This window comes from Heptranchias perlo, unplaced genomic scaffold (assembly GCF_035084215.1).
Source record: "Heptranchias perlo isolate sHepPer1 unplaced genomic scaffold, sHepPer1.hap1 HAP1_SCAFFOLD_129, whole genome shotgun sequence".
NCBI lineage: Eukaryota > Metazoa > Chordata > Chondrichthyes > Hexanchiformes > Hexanchidae > Heptranchias > Heptranchias perlo.
Window position 1 is genome coordinate 423763 of NW_027138527.1, and position 20330 is coordinate 444092.

General features: G+C 42.1%; 1 protein-coding gene across 4 annotated transcripts in view; it reads left to right on the forward strand.

The window, feature by feature from the left end:
• The first annotated feature begins 4378 nt into the window (after nucleotides 1-4378).
• Nucleotides 4379-20330, forward strand: part of LOC137308327 (NACHT, LRR and PYD domains-containing protein 3-like) — a 94287-nt gene continuing 78335 nt past the window's right edge. For all 4 annotated transcript variants that reach the window (XM_067977121.1, XM_067977123.1, XM_067977122.1 and 1 more), the window contains exon 1: nucleotides 4379-4518. The gene's annotated coding sequence lies outside the window, so the exon portion shown is untranslated. The remainder of the gene's footprint in view (nucleotides 4519-20330) is intronic.

Genomic DNA, 20330 nt, shown 5'->3' on the forward strand with positions numbered 1-20330 from the left:
GGTTATAGTCCAATGGAAGGAATCTTAAATCACGAGGTTATAGTCCAATGTAAGGAATCTTACATCAACAGGTTATAGTCCAATGGAAGGAATCTTAAATCACCAGGTTATAGTCCAATGGAAGGAATCTTACAACACCAGGTTGTAGTCCAATGTAAGGTGTCTTACAACACCAGGTTATAGTCCAATGTAAGGAATCTTACAACACCAGGTTATAGTCCAATGTAAGGAATCTTACAACACCAGGTTATAGTCCAATGTAAGGTGTCTTACATCACCAGATTATAGTCCAATGGAAGCAATCTTACATCACCAGGTTGTAGTCCAATGTCTCACGAATTTGATTGAGTTTTTTGAAGGGGTAACATAGAAGATAGATGAGGGCTGTGCAGTAGACGTGGTCTACATGGACTTCAGCAAAGCCATTGACAAGGTACCGCATGGTCGGTTGTTACATAAGGTTAAATCTCACGGGATCGAAGGTGAGGTAGCCAATTGGATACAAAATTGGATTGACGGCAGAAGACAGAGGGTGGTTGGAGAGGGTTGTTTTTCAAACTGGAGGCCTGTGACCAGCGGTGTGCCTCAGGGATCGGTGCTCGGTCCGCTGTTATTTATTATTTATATTAATGATTTGGATGAGAATTTAGGATTGTAAACGATTTTACAACACCAAGTTATAGTCCAGCAATTTTATTTTAAATTCACAAGCTTTCGGAGGCTTCCTCCTTCGTCAGGTGAACGATGTCACATCGTTCACCTGACGAAGGAGGAAGCCTCCGAAAGCTTGTGAATTTAAAATAAAATTGCTGGACTATAACTTGGTGTTGTAAAATCGTTTACAATTGTCAACCCCAGTCCATCACCGGCATCTCCACATCGAGAATTTAGGAGGCATGGTCATTAAGTTTGCAGGTGACACCAAGATTTGTGGCATTGTGGACAGTGAAGAAGGTTATCTAGAATTGCAACGGGATCTTGATAAATTGGGCCAGTGGGCCGATGGAGTGTAATTTCGATAAATGTGAGGTGATGCATTTTGGTAGATCGAATCGGGCCAGGACCTACTCCGTTAATGGTAGGGCGTTGGTGTTGTGAGATTCCTTACATTGGACTACAACCTGGTGATGTAAGATTCCTTCCATTGGACTATAACCTGGTGATGCAAGATTCCTTACATTGGACTATAACCTAGTGTTGTAAGATTCCTTCCATTGGACTATAACCTGGTGATGTAAGATTCCTTACATTGGACTATAACGTGGTGAGGTAAGATTGAATACATTGGACTATAACCTAGTGTTGTAAGATACCTTACATTGGACTATAACCTGGTGTTGTAAGATTCCTTACATTGGACTATAACCTGGTGTTGTGAGATTACTTACATTGGATTACAACCTGGTGTTGTAAGATTCCTTCCATTGGACTGTAACCTGGTGTTGTGAGATTTCTGACATTGGACTATAACCTGGTGATGTAAGATTCCTTACATTGGACTATAACCTGGTGATGTAAGATTCCTTCCATTGGACTATAACCTAGTGTTGTAAGATTCCTTACATTGGACTATGAACTGGTGATGTAAGATTCCTTACATTGGACTATAACGTGGTAAGGTAAGATTCAATACATTGGACTATAACCTAGTGTTGTAAGATTCCTTACATTCGACTATAACCTGGTGTTGTAAGATTCCTTACATTGGACTATAACCTGGTGATGTCAGATTCCTTACATTGGACTTTAACCTGGTGATTCCTTACATTGGACTATAACCTAGTGTTGTAAGATTCCTTACATTGCACTATAACCTGTTGATGTAAGATTCCTTCCATTGGACTATAACCTGGTGTTGTGAGATTAATTACATTGGACTACAACTTGGTGATGTAAGATTCCTTCCATTGGACTATAACCTGGTGTTGTAAGATTCCTTCCATTGGACTATAACCTGGTGTTTTAAGACTCCATACATTGGACTATCACCTAGTGATGTAAGATTCCTTCCATTGGACTATAACCTGGTGTTGTGAGATTCCTGACATTTGACTATAACCTGGTGATGTATGATTCCTTACATTGGACTATAACCTGGTGATGGAACATTCCTTACAGCGGACTATAACCTGGTGTTGTAACACTCCTTATATTGGACTATAACCTGGTGACGTAACACTCCTTACATTGGACTATAACCTGGTGTTGTAAGATTCCTTACATTGGACTATAACCTGGTGATGTCGGATTCCTTCCATTGGACTATAACCTGGTGTTGTAAGATTCCTTACATTGGACTATAACGTGGTGAGGTAAGATTCAATACATTGGACTATAACCTAGTGTTGTAAGATACCTAACATTGGACTATCGCCTGGTGTTGTAAGATTCCTTACATTGGACTATAACATGGTGTTGTAAAATTCCTTACATTGGACTATAACCTGTTGATGTAAGATTCCTTCCATTGGACTATAACCTGGTGTTGTGAGATTACTTACATTGGATTACAACCTGGTGTTATAAGATTCCTTCCATTGGACTGTAACCTGGTGTTGTGAGATTTCTGACATTGGACTATAACCTGGTGATGTAAGATTCCTTACATTGGACTATAACCTGGTGATGTAAGATTCCTTCCATTGGACTATAACCTAGTGTTGTAAGATTCCTTACATTGGACTATGAACTGGTGATGTAAGATTCCTTACATTGGACTATAACGTGGTGAGGTAAGATTCAATACATTGGACTATAACATAGTGTTGTAAGATTCCTTACATTGGACTATAACCTGGTGATGTAAGATTCCTTACACTGGACTATAACCTGGTGATTCCTTACATTGGACTATAACCTAGTGTTGTAAGATTCCTTACATTGCACTATAACCTGTTGATGTAAGATTCCTTCCATTGGACTATAACCTGGTGTTGTGAGATTACTTACATTGGACTACAACTTGGTGATGTAAGATTCCTTCCATTGGACTATAACCTGGTGTTGTAAGATTCCTTCCATTGGACTATAACCTGGTGTTTTAAGACTCCATACATTGGACTATAACCTAGTGATGTAAGATTCCTTCCATTGGACTATAACCTGGTGTTGTGAGATTCCTGACATTGGACTATAACCTGGTGATGTATGATTCCTTACATTGGACTATAACCTGGTGATGGAACATTCCTTACAGCGGACTATAACCTGGTGTTGTAACACTCCTTATATTGGACTATAACCTGGTGACGTAACACTCCTTACATTGGACTATAACCTGGTGTTGTAAGATTCCTCACATTGGACTATAACCTAGTGTTGTGAGATTCCTTACATTGGACTATAACCTGGTGTTAAGAGATTCCTTACATTCGACTATAACCTGGTGATGTAAGATTCCTTACATTGGACTGTAACCTGGTGTTGTAAGACTCCTTACATTAGACTATAACCTGTTGTTGTATGATTCCTTACATTGGACAGTAACCTGGTGTTGTTAGATTCCTTATATTGGACTATAACCTGGTGAAGTAAGACTCCTTACATTGGAGTATAACCTGGTGTTGTAAGATTCCTTCCATAGGACTTTCACCTGGTGATGTAAGATTCCTTCCATTGGACCATAACCTGGTGATGGAAGACACCTTACATTAGACAATAAGCTGCTGATGTAAGATTCCTTCCATTGGGCTATAACCTGGTGTTGTAAGAAACCTGACATTGGACTATAACCTGGTGTTGTGAGATTCCTTCCATTGGACTATAACCTGGTGATGTAAGACACCTTACATTTGACTATAACCTGGTGTTGTAAGACACCTTACATTGGATTCTAACCTGGTGATGTAAGATTCCTTACATTGGACTGTAACCTGGTGTTGTAAGACACCTTACATTGGACTATAACCTGGTGATATAAGATTCCTTCCATTGGACTATAAACTGGTGTTGTAAGATTCCTTCCATTGGACTATAACCTGGTGATGTAAGATTCCTTCCATTCGACTATAACCCGGTGATATAAGATTCCTTCCATTGGACTATAACCTGGTGATGTAAGATTCCTTCCATTGGACTATAACCTGGTGATATAAGATTCCTTCCATTGGACTATAACCTGGTGTTGTGAGATTCCTTACATTGGACTATAACTTGGTGATATAAGATTCTTTCGATTTGTCCATCACCGAGTTCGTGCTGGGGGGAGGGTGGAGGCGGTGGATACACACTGTAAGTATAAAGATATCTGCTGGGCTCTGTCTCAGACTGGAGTCACCTCTTCGGTCATCTCCACATCATCTTTATTCACGGGGCGGGGCTGTGTTACGTGCAGCCGCACTGCCTTTCGTGGGCGGAGTTTGCTGCGTGCGATCACTGGCGGCCATTTTGTGATCGCGGCCGCCCCCGCGGCGAGTTGCGATGCCGGCGCCGGCGAAGGATCGGATCCAGGTCGTGGAGCGGCGGTTCCAGACCTTGGAGCGGCGGTTCCGGACCATGGTGGAGGTGCAGAAGGTGGCGGTGAGTAGGGGCGGCGGTTATACTCAAAGGGTGGTGAGTGTCTGGAACGAGCTGCCAGAGGCAGTAGTAGAGGCGGGTACAATTTTGTCTTTTAAAAAGCATTTGGACAGTTACATGGGTAAGATGGGTATGGAGGGATATGGGCCAAGTGCAGGCAATTGTGACTAGCTTAGTGGTATAAACTGGGCGACATGGACATGTTGGGCCGAAGGGCCTGTTTCCATGTTGTAAACTTCTATGATTCGATGATTCTAAGGATATATTGGGACAAATGACCAAAAGCCTGGTCAATGAGGTAGGTTTTGAGGAGCATCTTAAAGGAGGAGAGGGAGGTGGAGAGATTTCGGGATGGAATTCCAGAGCTTGGGGTCCCGGCAGCTGAAGGCACGGCTGCCAATGTGGGAGGGATGGAAATCGGGGGATGGGCAAGAGTCCAGAATTGGAATAGCGCAGAAAGCTCGGAGGGTTGCAGGCACTGTTCCACCTTAACTGCGGTGGGCGCGGCTGCGCAGCAGTTTGTTGTGTGCCGCGCACGTCATCATTCCGTTCGCGCACTGAACCAGTGCTCTCTGGTGGGGATGCTGCTGAGGTGACGTCAGCTACCAATCACTTTGTAGCAAGGGCGGGAGTTAAAGTTCGGTTGGATTGGAGTGTTGTCCTGCAGATGTCGGCGTCTGGTGTGGGTCAGTGGTGCAGCTGCTCAGAGACGGGTCTCCACAAATAGTGTACTGTCCGATGGAGAGATAGATATAGATCAATAGATATATGTAAAAGTTTAGACGGATAACGAAGAAATAGTGTAAAACTTTAGATATAGAAGAAAAATGTAAAAGTTTATCGATATAGAAGAAATAATGTAAAAGTTTGTCGATATAGAAGAAATATTATAAGAGTTTATAGATGTAGAATAGTGTAAAAGTTTATAGATATAGAAGAAATAGTGTAAAAGTTTATAGATATAGAAATGGTGTGAAAGTTTAGATGGATATAGAAGAAATAGTGTCAAAGTTTATAGATACAGAAGAAATGGTGTAAATGTTTATATATATGGAAGAAATAGTGTGAAAGTTTATAGATATAGAATAGTGTAAATGTTTAGATAGATATAGAAGAAATAGTGTAAAAGTTTATAGATACACAATAATGTAAAAGTTTAGGGATACAGAAGAAATAGTGTAAAAGTTTATAGATACAGAGGAAATAGTGTGAAAGTTTATCGATATAGAAGAAATAGTGTAAAAGCATGTAGATATAGAAGAAATAGTGTAAAAGTTCAAATATAGAAGAAATGGTGTAAAAGTTTATGTATATAGAAGAAATAGTGTAAATGTTTATAAATATAGAAGAAATAGTGTAAAAGTTTAGATATAGAAGAAATGGTGTAAAAGTTTAGATGGATATGGAAGAAATGGTGTAAACGTTTATAGATACAGAAGAAATAGTGTAAAAGTTTATAGATATTTTAGAAATAGTGTAAAAGTTTATAGCTATAGAAGAAATTGTATAAAAGTTTAAAGATAAAGAAGAAATAATATAAAAGTTTATAGATATAGAAGAAATAGTATAAACGTTTAGAGATATAGAAGAAATTGTGTAAAAGTTTATATCCATCGAAGAAATAGTGTTAAAGTTTATAGATATAGAAGAAAAAGTGTAAATATTTATAGATATTATAAAATTATATACTAACTTGACCAAAAGTGTAAACATATGTATATTGGATAAATAAATACACACATTTCCGTCCCTTCACGATATAACTGACTTGAGTTTCCAATCAGAAAACTTGAGCATACGAGGAATCAGTAAAGATTTAATGAGGAGATGTGTTCAATTAAATGAAAGCTTTTCACCTCCAGTGCGAATTGTGGAGAACTATTACTTTAGTCTGAGGACAAACATATTTAAGGCATTGGTAGCAAATAACATTGAAGGGAGTCTACGATTAGTGCAATTCACAGTTTTTGTCACCATCCTATTCAATGTTAGCTTCTGAAGTAAACTACAAATGAACCCAAATTACCCGGCATATTGTAATAATTGTTTATCGATCTCTATATTTCATATTTACAAATTAAGTTATTCTGACAGATCGTCTGTTATTAAGGATCCTTCTACGATTGTGCTAAAATATACTTTCCAATCACATTGGTACATTGTAATCACAACAATGAAGTTGATTTAAATTGTTTTATACAATCACTATCCAAAAGTCCTCAGTTGCCCGAAGGATTGTCACTTTTTATCTTTGTCTGTTGCCTCCCTCAGTTCAGGTTCCTCATGAACAAACTGCTCCCTGCCTTACACAGAGGCAGCCAGAATAAATGAGACCTGCAAGATGTACAACTGTAATGCAATATTTGTTTAAACCCTGCTGAGGATTCAATGGGGCGGGGCGGAAATCTTTAATTAAACTGTTGCCCCTCCCCAAATTCACACTGACTGATTTGACAGATGTTTTGTATTTCTGACTCAATTTAAAAATTCTGATTGCAAACAATTCATTTCTGTTTGAATCAGAGTCATTAAGCTGATTCAAAAAAAATTGCTGATTGGAATCGTTCCCATCAGATTTTTAAAATATAGTGAGACTGGTCTGCTCAATCCGAATGAAACTTAAACCCTTTTCATAAATTATATAAATTTATCAGCCAATATAACGTTAAATTGTTACAATTATCCATTATTTTGTAAATTGATCTGTTTGTTACATACCCTGGATAATGTTTTCTAAAAAGATTTGTATTTAAAGTTGTGATTTTTTTTTACGGTGGTGCACACGGCCTTTATATCGGTGCACAAAACCAAATTCATTCCGCACATGGTCAAAAAAAATTAGAGGGAACATTGGTTGTAGGGCTGGAGGCGGTTACAGAGATAGGAAGGGGTGAGGGTCAAGGAGGTATTTGAAAACAAGGATGAGAATTTTAAAATCGAGGCATTCCAGGACCGGAAGCCAATGTAGGTCAGTGAGCATAGGGGGTGATGGGTGAACGGGACTTGGTGCGAGTTCAGATACGGGCAGCAGAGTTTTGGATGAGCTGATGAGGCTGGAAAATGGGAGGCCGGGCAGGAGAGTATTGGAATAGTAGAGCCTGGAGGTAACAAATGCATGGACTAGGGTTTCAGCAGCAGATGAGCTGAGCCGGGGCAGAGACGGGCGATGTTACAGAGGTGGAAGTGGGCGGTCTTGGTGATGGAGCAGAAATGTGGTCAGAAACTCATCTCAGGTCGCCAAGGTTGTGAACAGTCTGGTTCATCCTCAGACAGTGGCCAGGGAGAGGGATGGAGTCGATGGCTAGGGAATGGAGTTTGCAGCGGGGACCAAAGACAATGGCTTCAGTCTTCCCAATATTTAGTTGGAGCAAATTTTTGCTCATCCAGTACTGCGGACAAGCAATGTGACAAATGAGAGACAGTGAAGGTGTTGAGGGAGGTGCTGGTGAGGTAGAACTGGGTGTCGTCAGTGTACATGTGTAATCTGATGTGTTTTCGGATGATGTTGCTGAGGGGCAGTATGTAGATGAGGATAGAGATGGGGTCAATGATAGATCCTCGGGGGACTCGAGAGTTAACGGTGCGGGAGCGGGAAGAGCAGCCATTGCAGGTGATTCTCTGGCTACGACAGGATAGATAAGAATGGAACCAGATAAGCGCAGTCCCAACCAGCTGGACGATGGAGGAGGGGCATTGGAGGAGGATGGTGAGGTCAGCGTGTCAAAGGTTGTAGACAGGTCGAGAAGGATGAGGAGAGATAGTTTACCACGGTCACAGTCATAGAGGATGTCATTTGTGACGAAAGCCCAGGATTCCATATGCTTTTTTAACCACTTTCTCAACCTGTCCTGCCACCAAAGATTTGTACACATATACCCCCTGCTCTGTTCCTGCACCCGTGTTAGAATTGTACCAGTTAGTTCATATTGCCTCTCCTCGTTCTTCCTGCCAAAATATATCACTTCGCACTTCTCTGCATTAAATTTCATCTGTTATGCGTCCGCCCATTCCACCAGCCTGTTTATATTCTCTTAAAGTCTATCACTATCCTCCTCACTGTTTACTACACTTCCAAGTTTTGTGTCATCTGCAAATTTTGAAATTGTACCCTGAACATCCAAGTCCAAGTCATTAATATACATCAAGAAAAGCAGTTGTCCCAGCACCGACCCTGGGGAACACCACTGTATATCTTCTTCCAGTCCTAAAAACAACCGTTCACCACTGCTCTCTGTTTCCTGTCACTTAGCCAATTTCCTATCCATGCTGCCACTGCCCCTTTTATTCCATGGGCTTCAATTTTGCTGATAAGCCTATGATGTGGCATTTTATCAAACACCTTTTGAAAGTCCAGATACACAACATCAACTGCATTGCCTTCCTCATAACTCAGTTAGATTTAGAGCAGTTATGGAAAAGGACAAAGATAGAATAGGAGTACAAGTTTTCAATTGGGGGAAAACCAATTTTACTAAGCTGAGAAGTGATTTAGCAAAAGTGGACTGGAAACAGTTACTTCAAGGTCAATCAGAGTCAGAGCAATGGGAAGCATTCAAGGAGGAGATAGTGAGGGTTCAGAGCAAATACGTTCCCACATAAAAAGGGTGGCACTCACAAATCTAGAGCCCCCTGGGTGTCAAGGAGCATACAGGTTAGGATAAGGCAAAAAAGGGAAGCTCAATACTGCAGAAAGCCAAAAGCTCAATACTGCAGAAAGCCGAAAGCTCAATACTGCAGAAAGCCGAGAGGAGTATCGAAAGTGCAGGGGTGAAATTAAAAAGGAAATTAGGAAAGCAATGGGATGGCATGAAAGAATATTGGCAAGTAAAATCAAGGAAAGCCCAAAGATGTTTTATAAATACATAAAGAGCAATAGGGTAACTAAGGAAAGAGTAGGGCCTATTAGAGACCAAAAAGGTAACCTTTGTGTGGAGGTGGAAAATGTGGGTACGGTTCTCAATGAATACTTTGCATCTGTCTTCACAAAAGAGGGGGACGATGCAGAGATTGTAGTTAAGGGGGAGGAGTGTGAAATATTGGATGGGGTAAACATAGTGAGGGAGGAAATATAAAAGGGATTAGCAACTTTGAAAGTAGATAGATCGCCAGGCCCAGCGAAGGGAGGAAATAACGGAGGCTCAGACCATCATTTTCCAATCCTCACTGGATACAGGCGTGGTGCCGGAGGATTGGGGGACTGCTAATGTTGTACCGTTGTTTAAAAAGGGAGAAATGGATAGACCGAGTAATTATAAGCCAGTCAGCCTAACCGCGGTGGTGGGCAAATTATTGGAATCAATTCTGAGGGACAATATTAATCATCATTTGGAAAAGCACGGATTAATCAAGGAGAGTCAGCATGAATTTGTTCAGGGAAGGTCGTGTCTGACTAACTTGATTGAATTTTTTGAGGCCGTAACAAGAAAGATCGATGAGGGTAGCGCAATTGATGTAGTCTACATGGATTTTCGCAAAGACATTTGACAAGGTCCCACATGGCAGACTGGTCAGGAAAGTAAAAGCGCATGGGATCCAAGGGAAAGTGGCAAGTTGGGTCCAAAATTGGCTCAGTGGCAGGAAGCAAAGGGTAATGGTCGACGGGTGTTTTTGTGACTGGAAGGCTTTTTCCAGTGGAGTCCTGCGGGGCTCAGTACGAGGTCCATTCCTTTTTGTGGTATATATCAAGGATTTAGACTTAAATGTAGGGGGCATGATTAAGATGTTTGCAGATGACACAAAAATTGGCCATGTGGTTGATGGTGAGGAGGAGAGCTGTAAAATGCAGGAAGATATCAATGGACTGGTCAGGTGCGCAGAAAGGTGGCAAGTGGAATTCAATTTGGAGAAGTGTGAGGTAATGCAATTGGGGAGATCAAATGAGGCAAGGAAGTACACAATAAATGGGAGGATGCTGAGAGATGTAGAGAAACGTTGGAGTGCATGCCCACAGATCCCTGAAGGTAACAGGTCAGGTACATAAGGTGGTTAAGAAGGCAAACTTGATACTTACCTTTATTAACCGAGGCAGAGAATATAATAGCAGGGAGGTTATGCTAGAAATGTATAAAACATTAGTTAGGCCATAGCTTGAGTACTGTGTACATTTGTGGTCACCACATTATACGAAAGATATGATTACACTAGAGAGGGTACAGAGGAGATTTACGAAGGCGTTGCCAGGACTGGAGAATCTTAGCGATAGGTTGCATAGGCTGGGGTTATTTTCTTTGGAACAGAGGGGACTGACAGGAGATTTAATTGAGGTGTATAAGATTATAAGTGGATAGGAAGGACCTATTTCCCTTAGCAGAGGAGTCAATAACCAGGGGGCATAGATTTAAAGAAATTGGTAGAAGGATTAGAGGGGAGCTAAGGAGAAATGTTTCACCCAGAGGGTGGTGGGGGTCTGGAACTCACTGCCTGAAAGGGTGGTAGTGGAAGAAACCCTCAACTCATTTAAAAAGTGTTTGGATGTGCCCTTGAAGTGCCGTAACCTACAGGGATACGGACCAAGAGCTGGATAGTGGGATTAGGCTGGATGGCTCTTTCTCAGCTGGCACGGACACAATGGGCTGAATGGCCTCCTTCTGTGCTGTAAATTTCTATGATTCCATCAACCCTCTTTGTTACCTCATCAAGAAACTCAATCATGTTAGTTGAAGACAATTTGCCTTTAACAAATCCATGCGGGCTTTCCTTTACTAATCTACACTTTTCCAAGTGACTATAATTTTGTCCCGGATTATCGTTTCTAAAATCTCCCCCACCACCGAGGTTGACTGGCCTGTAATTGCCAGGTTTATCCTTACGCTTTTTTGAACAAGGGTGTAACATTTGCAATTCTCCAATCCCGTAACTAAGGAGGATTGGAAGATTACGGCCAGCAGCACCTTTGCAATTTCCACACTTACTTCCCTCAGCAACCTAGGATGCATCCCATCTGGACCGGGTGACTTATCAACTTTAAGCACAGCTAGCCTTTCCAGTACCTCCTCTTTATCAATTTTTAGCTCATCCAGTATCTCAACGACCTCCCCTTTTACTATGACTTTGGCAGCATCTTCTTCCTTGATAAAGACAGATGCAAAGTACCCATTTAGTACCTCAGCCATGCCCTCTGCCGCCATGCATAGATCTCCTTTTTGGTCCCTAATCGGCCCCATCCTCCTCTTACTACCCGTTTACTATTATCTGCCTGTAGAAGACTTTTGGATTCCCTTTTATGTTAGTTGCCAGTCTATTCTCATACTCTCCCTTTGCCCCTCTTATTTCCTTTTTCACTTCTCCTCTCTACTTTATATATTCAGCCTGATTCTCACTTATATTATCAACCTGACATCTATCATACGCCCCCTTTTTCTGCTTCATCTTACTCTCTATCTCTTTCGTCATCCAGGGAGATCTGGCTTTAGTTGCCCTCGTGGGAATGTACTTGAACCATCTCCTCTTTAAAGGCCACCCATTGTTCGATTACAGTTTTGCCTGTCAATCTTTGATTCCAATTTACCCAGACCAGATCCGATGTCAACCCACTGAAATTGGCCCTTCTCCAATTAAGTATTTTTACTTTAGATTGTTCCTTGTCTTTTTCTATAACTAATTTAAATGTTATGACACTATGATCACTATTTCCTGAATGCTCCCCCACTGACACTTGCTCCACCTCATTCCCCAGAACCAGATCCAGCAATGCCCCCCTTCCTCTGGGCCGGAAACATAATGATCAAGAAAGTTTTCTTGAACACACTTCAGAAATTCCTCCCCCTCTTTGCCCTTTACACTCTTACTCACCCAGTCTATATTGGGAAGTTGAAGTCCCCGATAATCACTACTCTATAGTTCTTCTGCCTCTCTGTAACTTCCCTGCAAATTTGCTCCTCTGTATCCTTCCCACTAGTTGGTGGCCTATAGAATACACCCAGTAGTGTAATGGCACCTCTATTATTTCTTAACTCGATCCAAATAGATTCTGTCCTTGACCCCTCCAGGACATAAGAACATAAGAACATAAGAAATTGGAGCAGGAGTAGGCCAATCGGCCCCTCGAGCCTGCTCCGCCATTCAATAAGATCATGGCTGATCTGATCCCAACCACAAATCTAAAGAACACAAGAAGTCGGAGCAGGACCCGGCCACATAGCCCCTGGGCCCTCTCCACCAGCCACAGGGCATTGACCGATCCGAACTCAGCTTCATGTCCAATTTCCTGCCCGCTCCCCATAACCCCTAATTCCCTTTACTTCTAGGAAACTGTCTATTTCTGTTTTAAATTTATCTAATGATGTAGCTTCCACAGCTTCCTGGGGCAGCAAATTCCACAGACCTACCACCCTCTGAGTGAAGAAGTTTCTCCTCATCTCAGTTTTGAAAGAGCAGCCCCTTATTCTAAGATTATGCCCCCTTGTTCTAGTTTCACCCATCTTTGGGAACATCCTTACTGCATCCACCCGATCAAGACCCTTCACAATCTTATATGTTTCAATAAGATCGCCTCTCATTCTTCTGAACTCCAATGAGTAGAGTCCCAATCTACTCAACCTCTCCTCATATGTCCGCCCCCTCATCCCCGGGATTAACCGAGTGAACCTTCTTTGTACTGCCTCGAGAGCAAGTATGTCTTTTCTTAAGTATGGAGAACAAAACTGTATGCAGTATTCCAGGTGCGGTCTCACCAATACCTTATATAACTGCAGCAATACCTCCTTGTTTTTATATTCTATCCCGCTAACAATAAAAGCCAACATTCCGTTGGCTTTCTTGATCACCTGCTGCACCTGCATACCAACTTTTTGATTTTCTTGCACCAGGACCCCCAGATCCCTTTGTACTGCAGTACTTTCCAGTCTCTCGCCATTAAGAAAATAACTTGCTCTCTGATTTTTCCTGCCAAAGTGCATAACCTCACATTTTCCAATATTATATTGCATCTGCCAAATCTCCGCCCACTCACCCAGCCTGTCTATAACCCCTTGCAGGTTTTTTATGTCCTCCTCACTCTCTACTTTCCCTCCCATCTTTGTATCATCTGCAAATTTTGATATGTTGCACTCGGTCCCCTCCTCCAAATCGTTAATATAGATTGTAAAGAGTTGGGGACCCAGCACCGACCCCTGTGGAACACCACTGGTTACTGGTTGCCAGACATCCTCTCTCTCCAGCACTGCAATATTCTCCTTAATCAATACTGCCACCGCACCCCACCCTCCGTTTTTTCCTTCCCTATCTTTCTTGAACACTTTGTATCCAGGAATATTTAGCAACCAATCCTGCCTTTTTTCGAGTCAGATCTCCGTTATCGCCATGACATCATATTCCATATGGCGATTTGCACCTGCAGCTCACCAACCTTATTTACCATGCTTCATGCATTTACACACATGCACTGTAAGCCTAGCGTAGACCTTCTCATATTCTCTATTAGTCTGATCTCCGTAATCCTGTACTACTTCTTACTCTAGTGCTATCTGTCTCTCCCAATCCTCTGTGCACCTTGTTCCTCCTTTCTAATGCTGCATTCTGGTGCCCATCCCCCTACCAAATTTGTTTAAACCCCCCCTACCCCGACAGCACTATGGAACCTCCCCGCGAGGACATTAGTCCCAGCTCTGTTGAGGTGCACCCTGTCCTTCTGTAACAGGTCCCAATGCCCCAACAATCTGAAGCCCTCCCTCTTGCACCATGTCTCTAGCCGTGCATTAACCTGCCTTATCTTCCTATTCCTATACTCACTAGCACGTGGCACTGGGAGTAATCCAGAGATTACTAACTTTGAGGTCCTGCTTTTTAACTTCCTCCCTAGCTCCTGAAACTCGAGCCGCCGGACTCATCCCTTTCCTTTCCTGTGTCGTTGGTTCCCAAATGGACCACGACTTCTGGCTGTTCCCCTTCCCTCCTCAGACTGTTATGCACCCTCTCTGTGATGTCCTTTACCCTGGCACCAGGGGGGCAACACACCATCCAGGACTCATGTCATCGGTTTACAGAAACGCCTGTGTGTCCCCCTGACTATCAAATTCCCTATGACTATTGCATTTCTACACTTCACTCTGCCCCCCACCCCCCCCCCCCCCCGTGCAGTCCTTTGCCCCATTGTGCTAGGCTCAGGACTGCACTCCTTCGAGGTGTCGTCACCCTCACTGGTATTCAGTGCTGAATACTGGTTTGAGAGTGCCACACACCCAGCAGATTCCTGCACTGCCTGACTCTTGCTGCCCTTTCGGATGGCCACCCACTTGCTATCCCGAACTCTCTGTGGATGTGTGGTGACCACCTCCTGGAACGGACGATCCAGGAAACCTTCTGCCTCCCTTATGCTCTGCAGTGAGTCCAGCTGCCCCTCAAGCTCAGAAACCCTCAGCTTCAGCTCGAGCAACTGGAGGCATTTCCTGCACACGTGGCCCTCCAGAACACATGAAGAGTCCTGAAGTTCCCACATGGCATAGAAGTTACAGGCAATGGGTCTCTGCTGCCCGTCCATTATATTAAGGAACTTTTTTTTCTAAAATCCATTTAGATGCTGTATTATTAATTCACTTAGCCCGATTAACCTATCCTTTTATTCCAGGTCTCTCAGAGCACTTCCGCTCTGTGCACTGGCTTTTTCCCCTCCCCTCACGTTCCCACTCGGTTCACAATGCATTCTGTGCTTTCAGCACACAGTGACAAATCAATCTTGTGTGTGTTTTAGAGTGAAAGGGGTTTGATTTAAGAGGTGACTCCAGTCTGAGGCAGAGCCTTGCAGATATACAGTCTCTCCCCGCCCCCAACACCAACTCAGAAAGAACCCACTTTTATGGCCCCCATAATATCAATAAAACACTGTGTGTTAATGTAGTACCAGACAGTTTTACTGAATTCAAATATATTTCATATCCAACTATCAAAATCAATCATCTTACAATTCTGAACTGGATACTGGGTTTCACCAAATGTTATTTCCCATCAGTAAACCTATTCCTGGATTTTACAATTGCAGTTGAATTAAATGATAATTTAAATATAAACTGGTGATAAAATAATACGTAAATTGTATTCTAATATTGATTTGTAAAATTTCTTCCAATTGATTATTTTGTGTTTTGTCAGAATAATGTTCTGGATGATCACCAGATCCAGCTCGCGGTCTCTGCTGAGGGTTCTTTTTATTAAACTGAGAGCGATGTTTTTCCCCATACAATCCAGATTCATTTCCGTGCTCTTTCAACACAATCACCTGATTATTGCAAGAGGGTTGGAGTACAAGAATAAGAAAGTCTTGCTGCAATTGTACAGGGCTTTGGTGAGACCGCACCTGGAGTACTGTGTACAGTATTGGTCTCCTTATCTAAGGAAGGGTATACTTGTCTCAGCTGGGGTGCAATGAAGTTTCACTAGATTGATTCCTGGGATGACAGGGCTGTCCGATGAGGCGAGATTGAGTAGAATGGGCCAATACTCTCTGGAGTTTAGAAGAATGAGAGGTGATCTAATTGAAACATAAGATTCTGAGGGGGCTTGACAGGGTAGAGGCTGAGAGTCTGTTTCCTCTGGCCGGAGAATAGAGAACGCGGGAGTGTAGTCTCAGGATAAGGGATCAGCCATTTAGGACTGAGATGAGAAGGAATTTCTTCACTCACAGGGTTGTGAATCATTGGAATTCACTAGCCCAGAGGGCTGTGGATGCTCAGTCATTGAATGTATTCAAGGCTGAGTTCGATAGATTTTTGGACTCGAGGGGAATCAAGGGAAATGGGAATCGGGCGGGAAAGTGGAGTTGAGATTGAAGATGAGCCATGATGATATTGAATGGTGGATCAGGCTTGAGGAGCCGTATGGCCTACTCCTGCTGCGATTTCTTATATTCTTGTTATAGGAACCTGTTTTTAGCAGGAAATATAAACACCGTCTTTCAGCCCTTTAAACACTAACTGGAGTTTGCAGAAATGTCGTTTATTCAAATTTTGTAACATTCCAGATGTATAAAGAACGTGACAATCAGATGTTTCACCATCAAATTCAGTATTGTGGCAGTAATTGAAATGGTCACTGTTAACAGTTACAGGTTTAGAGTGATTAAGACAATCAAAATTTCAGAGCAGACAGGGTCTGTTTTAATAATGTGACTGTTTTATCCATATCCTTCTGTAGATGCGGTGCTGCTTAATGTTCTCTCGAGCTCAAACTGATGGTGAATTTAGTAAATCCCCAGTATCAGGTCTTGTGGTGTAAAAAATCCGTTATTGGAATCACATGCTTCATGGTTAGAAAAAGTGTCTGAATGTTCAGGGTTAATCTTCATCTGAACTAAACTCTCAACACGATAGTGGTTTTTGTTATTTCCGTCTCAGTTATTTTCGTTGAGTGATTTCCTCTGTTGCCAGGGTAACAATCTGTCAGATCTCAGTACAAGAGGCGTTGGTTCCAATTTATATCCAAAAGACCATGAAACATTCAGTGTAACCTCCTATCGATATATTCAGACCATGAAACATTCAGTGTAAACTCCTATCTGTATATTCAGATCATGAAACATTCAGTGTAAACTCCTATCTATATATTCAGACAATGAAACATTCAGTGTAAACTCCTATCGATATATTCAGACCATGAAACATTCAGTGTAAACTCCTATCTATATATTCAGACCATGAAACATTCAGTGTAAACTCCTATCGATATATTCAGACCTTGAAACATTCAGTGTAAACTCCTCTCTATATATTCAGACCCTGAAACATTCAATGTATACTCCTATCCATATATTCAGACCATGAAACATTCAGTGTAAACTCCTATCCATATATTCAGACCATGAAACATTCAGTGTGAACTCTTTTCGATATATTCAGACCATGAAACCATAGAACCATAGAAAAGATACAGCAGAGAAGGGGGCCATTCAGCCCATCGTGTCTACGCCAGCTTGAAGAACAACCAAGTGCCCATTCTAATCCCACCTTCCAGCACCCGTTCCGTAGCCCTGCAGCTTACAGCACTTTAGGTGCAAGACAATGTACTTATTAGAAAGAGTTGAGGGTCAGGAAAAATCAGAGAGCAAGTTATTATCTTAATGGCGAGAAACTGGAAAGTACTGCAGTACAAAGGGATCTGGGGGTCCTAGTGCAAGAAGATCAAAAAGTTAGTATGCAGGTGCAGCAGGTGATCAAGAAGGCCAACGGAATGTTGGCTTTCATTACTCGGGGGATAGAATATAAAAACAGGGAGGTATTGCTGCAGTTATATAAGGTATTGGTGAGACCGCACCTGGAATACTGCATACAGTTTTGGTCTCCATACTTAAGAAAAGACATACTTGCTCTCGAGGCAGTACAAAGAAGGTTCATTCGGTTAATCCCGGAGATGAGGGGGCGGACATATGAGGAGAGGTTGAGTAGATTGGGACTCTACTCATTGTAGTTCAGAAGAATGAGAGGCGATCTTATTGAAACATATAAGATTGTGAAGGGGCTTGATCGGGTGGATGCGGTAAGGATGTTCCCAAGGATGGGTGAAACTAGAACTAGGGGACATAATCTTAGAATAAGGGGCTGCTCTTTCAAAACTGAGATGAGGAGAAACTTCTTCACTCAGAGGGTGGTAGGTCTGTGGAATTTGCTGCCCCAGGAAGCTGTGGAAGCTACATCATTTAATAAATTTAAAACAGAAATCGACAGTTTCCTAGAAGTAAAGGGAATTAGGGGTTACGGGGAGCGGGCAGGAAATTGGACATGAATTTAGATTTGTGGTTAGGATCAGATCAGCCATGATCTTATTGAATGGCGGAGCAGGCTCGAGGGGCCGATTGGCCTCCTCCTGCTCCTATTTCTTATGTTCTTATGTTCTTATGTCCCTGCCTCTACATAAAAAAGTTTTCCCTCATGTCCCCTCTCATCCTTCTGCCAATCAGCTTAAATCTATATCCTCTAGTTTTTGAACTCTCCGCTAGGGGAAACAGGTACTTCATATCTCCTCTATCCGGGCCCCTCATAAATTTGTGCACCTCAATGTGTCTTCGTATCACTCCTAAAAGGCCAACCTTTTATTTTAAGATGTTCTGGATTCCCCCACCAGATGTATTAGTTTCTCTATCAACCGTTTCAAATCCATTTATCATCTTGAGCACCTCGCCTAGACCACCGCTCAACCTTCCACACTCCAGGGAGTACAAGCCAAGTTTATGCAACCTGTCCTCACAATTTGACCCTTTAAGCCCTGATAGAATCTAGTGAATCTGTGCGGAACCGTAACAAATTCCTTCTGGAAGTCTATATAGACAACATGCATAGACACTCCCCTATCCACTATGCTAGTAACTTCCTCAAAATATTCAACCAAATGAGTCAGTCATAACCTATCCTCTACAAATCAATGCTAACTCTGGTTGATCAGGGTGACTGAGGACTTGGAACAGTATCAGTCCGATGATAGATTCCAGTAACTTCTTCACAATTGATGTTAAACAGACAGTTCTTTAATTACCTGGCTTCTCTCTCTCTCTCTCGCTGCCTCTCCCTCTCTCCTTAGATAGTGGGATAGCATTTAGAATTTTCGAATCCAAAGGCACAATTCCCGAATCTAGACAGTTTTAGAAAATTATGAATATGGCATCTGCAATTTCCATACCTATTTCTTTTAATACCGTGGGGTGGAGATTTTTCTATCTTCAGTCACGTTATTTTCTCCACTAAGTTCCTTCCCTTGACTTACTTTTAGGTTCTCTTGTATCGTGTGTATTTTGTCCTCTTGCTTCACAGTGACAATGGATGCAAGGTACTTATTCAACAAGTCTGCCATTTACTTGTTATCCATTATAATCTCACCTTGATCGGTCTTTAACAGGCCTCCACTGGCCATCGCCACACTCTCACTTGGGTCTTTATAACAACTTTTGCTCTTAGTTTTGATATCCCTGGCAAGTTTTATTTTCCATATTCCCTTTGAATGCCTCTTATTACTTTCTTTGTATCTGTTTGCAGCTTTTTTTACAGCTCTCCCAGTCTGCGGGATTTTCACATTCCCTTCCATTTGAGTCCTCCTTTTCTTTTAGTTTAATACTGTCTCTTACCTCATTTGTTGACTATGGTTGTTTCAATACTCATGTGGAGTTTTTGCCTCTTTGGGGTATCTGCTGGTTTTGTGTAGCACCAAATGCTTTGTGGATTACTTCCCAATGTTTGTTCAGCCCAGTTTACTGCAGTTCATTCCTTTCTCATCCCTTCCATGTTTGCCTCACTTTAATTGACAATATTGTATTGTGACTCTCCCTTCTCCCTCTCAAACCTAATATTAAATTATATTGTGGTCACGATTTGCAAGATAGTCCCTTACCATCAGACTGTTAACTAATTCTGGTTCCTTACTGATTACTAAATCCAGTATGGCCTCTTCCCTTGTTGACTCCACTGTTGACACTGTAGTGAACATTCACATGTGTCAGCCTGCCATTCTGGCCTGTTTCAACAAACACAGTGAGAACACATTCCAGTTCATCTGTCCCAGTATGAACAAGGCCATGGGTATTCAGTCGTCATGAATTAAAAGTCTTACTTATTACGAACACTTTCTGTAAGCTTCACACTTACTGCTGCACTCGTCTTCTGTCACTTTCACTGCCTGTTACATATCATAATATGTTACAGCACAGAAGGAGGCCATTTGGCCCATTGTGCCTGTGTCGGCTCTTTGAAAGGACGATACAATTAGTCCCTCTACCCTGCTCTTTCCCCATAGCCCGACAGATTTTTCCTTTTCACGTATTTATCCAATTCCCTGTTGAAAGTTACTATTGAATCTGCTTCCACCGCCCTTTCAGACAGTGCATTCCAGATCATAACAAC